At 41.1% G+C, this 5,398-nt stretch overlaps 1 long non-coding RNA gene across 1 annotated transcript in view; it reads left to right on the top strand.

The window, feature by feature from the left end:
- Positions 1-526: 526 nt before the first annotated feature.
- LOC102753842 overlaps positions 527-5,398 on the top strand; it is a 6,077-nt gene continuing 1,205 nt past the window's right edge. The window contains exons 1-2 of the long non-coding RNA XR_436335.2: positions 527-591; positions 1,173-1,231. This is a non-coding gene — a long non-coding RNA (uncharacterized LOC102753842). The remainder of the gene's footprint in view (positions 592-1,172; positions 1,232-5,398) is intronic.

Here is a 5,398-nt window from a genome sequence, read left to right as displayed (position 1 = left end):
TCAGTGATGGTGAACCTATGACACGCGCGTCAGAGGTGACACGCGAACTCATTTTTTTGGTTGATTTTTCTTTGTTAAATGGCATTTAAATATATAAAATAAATATCAAAAATATAAATTTTTGTTTTACTATGGTTGCAAATATTAAAAAATTTCTATATGTGACACGGCACCAGAGTTAAGTTAGGGTTTTTCAAAATGCTGATATGCTGAGCTCAAAAGGTTCGCCATCACTGATATTCAGTAGCTGGATACAGGAATGGCATGTTCATGGACCATGTTGACAGGATAAAACGCTGAAACTGTTGGCAGAAAGCTAAAGTCAATAGCGAAGGCAAGTGCACAGCCTGCAGAGATGCTGAGCTCAAAAGGTTCGCCATCACTGATATTCAGTAGCTGGATACAGGAATGGCATGTTCATGGACCATGTTGACAGGATAAAACGCTGAAACTGTTGGCAGAAAGCTAAAGTCAATAGCGAAGGCAAGTGCACACGGCCTGCAGAGCCCAGCAGGGAGGCTGCCGACGGGGGCCCTTCGTCAGAGGCAGGAGACCCTCGGCCCAGAAGCTCAGAAGCAGCTGTGCCTTCAGGTAGAGAATTTCTATTATTCCCATTGCTTCCAAATAAAGCAGGTTTTTAAAAAATTAAGCCTATTTTTTACATTATGAAGAAGCTACTAATTTGTTTTAATTGCCTGCTTATTTAGAAAGTGTTGAAGAAACTGGTGTTCTTATATGTGAAAATATTTACGTGTTAGCTATTTAAAACTCAAAGAATATTGACTGATTTCAAAATTAACAAATGCGCTTGAATATTTTGAGAGCTTTACTTGGAGAATCTGGAATGATATTATTGCCATTATTTACAATAATATTCTTTGTGCTCAACTCAAGAGGGTTCACAACTGTTTAGTTCCCTTCTACCAGCTCCCTTTCCATAATTATGAACAACACAGGTCACAAATGAGCAATGAACGCAAGTATTCCTCTGGATGTCTCAATTTGCTTCGAGTCTGGGGCACAAAATGTGTAGAAACCCATGTTCTCTATATGGTAATTGTGTGCTGAGATCCACCATCCACACGTTGAGGAGAAACTCTATGTCACTTAGATTAAGGCTCATGCTCAATAGCCCTTACCAGCACTCACACATGTGCTGCTTTTTCTTTTAGGATGGTTCCCTTCAGGCAAGCAGCTTCTTTCATTTGCTTGTTGGCTACAGTCTCCTGTGGTGAGTGGATTATCTACAAGACGTCCAGTATGAGTGTGATTGGGAAGTTAGGAAGGACCGGGCACCACTGGAAAAAGCTACTGAACATAGAGTTTTGGGGAAGGAGCCAGGCCATAATAAGTCAGGACACATCCTTTGAATGCTCAGTGTTTCCCAGGCACCTCAGGGCAAGGAGCCCAGGAGTGGGAGTGCCTCTGGGTATGTGTTGGTAGAAACTTATGTTTGGAAAGGACTCCCTGCAAAGCAGCTCTAAAACAATCAGCCTTCTATCAACATTAGTTAAAAATCAACTCTGTCTGAATGTTCCAGAGTGCCTGGCATTTTAAAGTGCCTGCGTCCGATCTGAGTATCCTAATAGGTACACAGTACATACTTTGATTCTTTTAGGCAACCTGCCAACCATTTCAGAATTGAAAATTCCTGGTTTAAATTTGATTCAGTAAGCCATCCAGTTGAGTAGCTCTAGTTTCAACAAACCAGTGGTTTTGACCTTATTTCTCTCTCTCTCCATTCCATGAAATTTTCAGGGAATTAGGATGATTCTGGACACTGTTTCCCATGAATCCTGGTAGAGTGGTGTTTTGTCTGTGCAGCCCTTAGGGGTTGGTGTTGACTTAGGATGATGGCACCACAGTGCTGTTTACTTATTTCTCAGATGTATGGCTAAGACAAACACAACTTGGGTAAAACTTGTGTTTCTAAAGAGAGATAATTTCTTCAAGAAGAAGCTTTTGAAAGGGCGAGGGCTACGCCCTCCATCTTGCCCTGGATCCTCCATTTTTGGGCAGCAGCCATTAGCCATGTGCTAAGCAAGGAGCTTCTTCCTGGAAGCCCAAGCCTCTGCTAGCCACACCTAGGATTTCTTTAAACTAACTAATGACAATCAAGGGAAGTGCACACCATAGACACAACCACATCCTGTGTAACAAGACCCAGACTTGCGCCTGGCCAATTGGCAGGGCCCACAGTCCTCTCTCCTCCCCTTAATCCAACCCCCTTATAAAAACCCTCTCCCCACAGAGCTCTCTCTCTTTCTCTCTGCCTCCTGCCGCTCAGTCGGTGAGTGTGGTGGACGGGGAGCTCGAGCTAGCTCGAATAAAGACTCTTTTGCTTTTGCATCGGACTCGGCTGGCTCCCTGGTGGTCTTTTGGGAATCCTGATATCTGGGCTTAACAGCTTTCATTTTCTAAACCACAACTCCCCTCCATCTATCCCTTCACCCTTCATTGTTCTTCTGAGCCATAATCATCACCACATACAAATCTACTAATGCTGAAGATTAGAAGTCAGAAGTGCCCTGGACCATGGCCACTACAATATTCTCTTTTTGGAAAAAAATTATATATGTTCATGCTAGGAAAATTGGAGGTGCAAGTAAGCAGAAAATGAGAAACTACATATTGTCTATAATCTCATCATTCAGAATGGCTATTTTTAAAGGTCTTTTGTTTAATCTTCCATTTATTTTTCTAAACGTCTACTTACACATTTAACAAAGATATTATTAATCATAGATATTTTTATTACTTACGTTTCCTATTTATAGCTATCTTCTCATGTGAGTTGGTATGTCATATTATTTGTAGTTTAGTATTCCCTCTTCCATGTTATTTTTGTATGCAGATTTCTGCACACATATTCAATTATTTTGGTAGAATAACCTTTTAGAAATAAGGTAGAAATGTGTGGGTATTTTGGGAGGTTTCATGCTCTACATTGTGAAATTCACTTCCAGAAAGGCTATTCCTATGCTGACTTTCTCCCCAGCACATGGGAGGGATCATTTTGCCACTTAGGCTGGCTGGAATATTCATCAGTTGTTCCTCTCCTGGCACCTCCTCACCTCTCTGGAGCAGTCGCCTAACTCATCTCTGGGAAACTGCTGCCTCCCAGTTAGGGTCCATGCGGTTGTGGCTGTGACCCAGGCAGGCCTGACCCAGTAAGTGCACACAGCCTGCTGCCTGAGGTGACCTGCTCAGAGCCACCGCCTGGCAACGACACCATTGTTTGCACTTCTAGAGATAATACTGATTTTTTTTTTGATTTTTTTTGCTTGCTTGCTTCATACTGGACTTGAGCTATGGGAGCACAGAGAGGCGTGGACTCTGACACGGTCTTGCCATTATGTGGAGCAAAGGTGACACCAAAATAGAGCAATCATCGGCCAACAAATGGTGTTATGATAGGGTCAGCTGAGCCCCAGGCCAAGGTCTGCCTGGATCCAGATTCCCCATGGACTCTGGGGTCTGAGTCTGTACATTTCATTTGTATCAGTTACATTGAACTTTGAACTAGGCTTTTTGTTTGTTTTTTTATTATTTGCAACTTAAGTCAGTACCTCAACACAGGGTACTTAGATAATTTAAAATGTTTGCTACTCTGGTGAGTAAAATGGCATCTGGTTGGTTTAACTTGACTGTTGTTATGATTATTAACAATTTTTCATATACTTAATCAGTTGCTTGTTTTACTTTTGCAAGTTACCTTTTTATATCCTTCACCCAATTTTTAGAAATCAGAGTGCTTTTCTTCTCCTTATTGATTATGTAATTTAAAAAAAAAAAAACCAAATAGCCCAAAGGGCCCACTGTCATATAACATAACTTTATGTTATGAGATAACTTGTGTAACATTGTTTTACAGACACTCTAAAATACAATACAAAAAGCCTCTCATCAAATTGTCATCATCATCATCATCACCAACTTATGAAGATAAACAAGAACACTCACTAGAACTTTCTTTCTGCTTCTTTCCAAAGTTAGTGTATTTCTAGCTGCCTTACCCTTGGCCAACTCACCTGGCAGTTGACAAAGGCTCAGGCCCAGAATGGGGGCTCTCAGCTAACACCACTCATTGTGTGCCCCCTTTCTGAGCATTGAGATGGGGAAGGTGGTAGCTTAGGGATTATGAATCAGCCAAAAACACCAGTCGCCTAAGAAGCAGGCCACCCCTGCATACTTGGCACTTGTATTCCCAGAAGCTCCCGCCGAAAGAGCTCTCTGCTCTTCTAAATATAAACCTTACCCAAAGGCAAGTCGTCTTAGCCACACCTCTGAGAGGGAGAGAAGCAATTTTGTTAGGGTGGGTGTCATAATAGAGCCCAGGGCTAGAATCTTCAGAGGGGTTGGACAGTGCAGAGGAAATTTAAACTTGAGTGTTAATGAAATGCATGTGTCTAAGCTGTCCATTCCCTGAAAGACAATACAAAAATAGACATGGTTAAAGTTGAAGCGTGACTGCTGCCCTAAGCCAAGGACAAGGTTGTTACGGGAATATCCTGTGGTTAATAGACAGTTGACCAGCCAGAGGGAACACACTACTGGAGTTGGAAAAGCTTATTAAGTGGACTTTGAAGTGGGCCTTTCCAGGTAAACCCAAGAGTATAAGAGTAAAGATAACAACAATAATATGTGGGATGCAAAGTACTTTAGAACTATGAAGAATTCCAAACAGCGAACACCTCCAAATATATTTTCAGCTTGGCATATACATGCATTTGCTTAAATTATCTAAAAATAGTGCTTGTAGAAACTGAGCCAACACTGCCTTGCACTCATGCCTAAAGTAATAAATGCCCAATAACGGTTAATTTGCTTGATTAAATGGAGATGACGAAGAACATTTAATATTGGACAATAAAAGGGAACAAGATGAGAAGTCGAAAGGGCCGGGTTTATGTACTGGGACACTCATTTGCCCTGTGGATCATGGATAAGTTGGTGCTGCCCTGAAACCCAGTTACTTAACAGCTTTCTTAAAAAAAGAAAAGGTCAGGTGCATCTGATCAAGCCTGTCTCCAGCTTCCCTTACAGAACTCTTGTTAGACTCTAGGGGGATATTTGTTAAAAAAGTGTCTTGAAATGAAACCATATATCATTATTTTTAAGACATGATATTTTCATAGCATGTCAGGCAACAGGGAGAAGCCAAGCTAGGAGTGAGTTTTCTTGGCAATAATTTATGTGAAAATTATTATATGATTTAATAAAAATGCACCCCAGTGTTTTTTCATATGGAAGTACCCATAAAATGCCTTTTAATCATAATTTGTTCAAATAGTGGCCTTAATATGTTTTATTTTGCCCCTATACTTAAAGTCATGTTGCACAGATCTTTGGGTATTCCATAGAGGAATTAAGAAGGATCATGCCCTAACTGGTTTGG

The sequence above is a fragment of the Myotis davidii genome, unplaced genomic scaffold (genome assembly GCF_000327345.1).
Source record: "Myotis davidii unplaced genomic scaffold, ASM32734v1 scaffold5009, whole genome shotgun sequence".
NCBI lineage: Eukaryota > Metazoa > Chordata > Mammalia > Chiroptera > Vespertilionidae > Myotis > Myotis davidii.
The sequence above is the reverse complement of the archived record's forward strand: the minus strand, read 5'-3'. Positions and strand labels throughout refer to the sequence as shown.